The sequence below is a fragment of the Oryzias melastigma genome, linkage group LG11 (genome assembly GCF_002922805.2).
Source record: "Oryzias melastigma strain HK-1 linkage group LG11, ASM292280v2, whole genome shotgun sequence".
NCBI lineage: Eukaryota > Metazoa > Chordata > Actinopteri > Beloniformes > Adrianichthyidae > Oryzias > Oryzias melastigma.
The window spans coordinates 24,145,665-24,148,959 of record NC_050522.1 but is presented as its reverse complement, the minus strand read 5'-3'; positions in this window follow the sequence as shown (position 1 = coordinate 24,148,959).

Here is a 3,295-nt window from a genome sequence, read left to right as displayed (position 1 = left end):
CCCCCGGGAGCCGACCCGCCAGGCACAGCACCCCCCACCCCCCACAAGGAGGGTGGAGCCAAGAAGGAGCCAGTCCCAGGGACAAATCACTAACTTTACTTAATAAGGAAAAACCTCAACAAAAGTATTGAAAATATTGATCTAATTAAGCTAGTATCGATACTTCATCTTGGTATCGATACTATCAATACTCAGATTGATACGCTAATAATGACATACAAAGTGTGAGAAGCAACGTGGATCATGTTAAATGTTTCTAATTTTAACGAGCTGCTTTTCGTTTGTTCCCGGCTCTTCCATAACAACCGGCTACGGTGGCCACTTTGGTCCAGTTTTTCCACTCCGAGCAGTTCAGACTGAAGAAACTCAGAACGAACTGGAGCTCAGATCGATCGGAAACAAACCAAGACCACCTCCAAGGATGGGTCAGAGAGCGGTTCCTGGTCCCGGAACCGGGTCAGCTTATTCAGAATGAAAATGTGTTCCAGATAATCAGGGGAAACAAACTCCGTCCAGTCAGAACACGCCCTTAAATAAAGACTAGCAGAGAAGCCATGAAAGTGACAGGATTGTCCCTTCATCGTGTCTGGGTTGTGAAAATTAATCAGCCTTATTGAAGACCTTTTTTTTCAGAATAATCTTAAAAAGTAATAAAGTAATAATGACAACCTGTTAAATAAGAGCAATATGACTTTTCCAGTGACGGATCCCGGTCCTGCTGTTCAGTTGGATAAATCAGCACTCTTTTTTTTTTTTTTGCTCCATGTGACCTTGAGCATCGCAGTACATGTTGTGCCGTAATAAAAACCACAATCTGGATATTTCAGAACATGTTTGGGAAAGATTTTCTCAAACACGACCTTCACTAAAGTCCAATGAAGGAGTGAACGAACTGTTGAAAAATGACTAGAAGACCTATGATCAGGAACATACAAGTTCTATTGCTTATTGGGTCAATCTGGGGTCTTAAAATGGATCAAATTAAACTGATTTTAACCCGGATTAACAATATACATGACGGGCTGCTTGTATGAGCCAGTGTTGTGGCTTTTCTTCTAGTTAGTGGTTAGATTAGGGGCGTGACGGCGTCCTGCCCACCAGGGTGGACGTCAATGATGTCCACGTGTATAGAGGAGTACATAGTAACTGCATGAACCACCTGTCAGGATGTATTAGACCAGATCCTAGAATTAACTGTGGCTAAAGACATGGACCTGTAGTTGGAGGGAACTGAGAGCCAACAGTCTTTGTTCCATTGGGGGCCTTTGAGCAAGGCACTTGGCTCAAACTGTTGCAGTAAAGTTATAAACGAGTATCTTCTTGTTGTGACTGTGAAGATGATTACCGTCTCAATGGATCGATCCCGACTGAGTGAACATTGATAAAATGAAAACACGAGTCCGGACGCATCACTAGTCATTGATGTTGTGTTAGTCATGAGTATCCGTACTGTACTGCAGATGTTTGGGTTGTCCTGGTTTGTGGATTGTTGTATCTTAAGAGAAGCGTGTATGTCTTCCAGGTCCCTTGAGACTCTTCTCAAGGGACATCGTTAAAATGGAACGTACCATTGTCATGCGCGTGGGAAGTGTTTGTGAAGAATTCCCGTAAATTTACGTGATTAAAAGTCATAAATGGACAAGAAAAAAATCAAATTTAGCCTATAACTTTTAAAATCATAAATATAAGACTTTTTCGTAATTTAGTAGTTACGACTTTTTCTCGTAAATTTGCAATGTTTAAATTTGTAATTTAATTTTTTTTTTTTTTTTTAAAGTGGTCCTAATACTCCGTCGTAAAACACAACTTTATACCAAATCTTGTAAATTTACGACTTTTAATGTCTTAAATTTACAATTTTTTTTCACATAAATGTACACAAATTTGTTTATAAAGTGGCTCTAATACTCCGTCTTAAAACACAACTTTATACCAAATCTCGTAAATTTACGACTTTAAATCTCGTAAAGTTAACTATTTTTTTCTCATAAATTTACAACTTTAAAAAAAGTTAATGTACGAGAAAAACAGTCATGAATTTAGCCTATGACTTTTCATAAATTTAAGATTTTGTTTTTGTAATTTAGCAGTTACAACTTTTCTTGTAAATTTACAAGGTTTAAAGTTGTAATTAAAAAAAATAAAAAAATAAAAACTTTATACCAAATCTCGTAAAATAAACTAGTTTTTTTCTCATAAATTTACGACTTTATAAGAAGTTAATATATGAGGAAAAAAAATCATGAATTTTGCTTATGGTTTTTAAAGTCATAAATATACGACTTTATTCTCGTTATTTAGCAGTTGCGTCTTTTTTGTTGTAAATTTACTAGATTCAAAGTTGTATTTAAAAAAGATTTTTTTCTTTATAAAGTGGCACTAATACTTTGTTGTAAAACAACTTTATACCAAATCTCATAAATCTATATCCTTTAATCTTGTAAATTTATGACTTTTAATATAAATTTACTAGTTTTAATCTCGCAAATTCACAAGAAAAAAGTCGTAAATTACGAGAATAAAGTAGTTTACTTATTAATTTAAAAGTTATCGGCTAAATTTATGATCATAAATTTATTTTCATTTAGTAAATTTACAAGTTTTTTCTTTTACATTTACGACATTAAATCTCCTTAATGTACGACTTTAAATATTATAAGTTTACAACTTTTTAATCACATAAATGTATGAGATTAAAAGTTGTAAATGTACGAGAAAAAAAGTCATAAATTTTGTCCAAGACTTTTAAAGTCATAAATATACGACTTTTTTTCTTGTAAATTTACAACATATAAAGTTGTAATAAAAAAATGTTTCTAAAGCTGCCCTAATACTCTGTCGTTAAACACAACTTTATACCAAATCTATTGAATTGACTATTAATCTCCCAAATTTACACGCTTTGTCTCGTAAATTATAAACTTTTGATCTCGTAAATTTACGACATTTAATCTTGTAAATGTATGAGATTAAAGTCGTAAATTTACAAGAAAAAAAGTCAAATTTAGCCGATGACGTTTTAAGTCATAAAAATACGACTTTATTCTCGTAATTTAGCAGTTACGACTTTTTTCTTGTAAATTTACGAGACTTAAAGTAGTAATAAAACAAAAAAAAATTGTTTATAAAGCGGCACTAATACTCCGTCGTAAAACACAACTTTATATCAAATCTCCTAAATTTACAAGATTTTTTGGTTAAAAATGTACAATTTTAAATAACATAAATTTACGACTTTTAAAGATTTAAAGTTGTAATTAAAAAAATAAATGTATATTTATAGATGCTCCGTCAT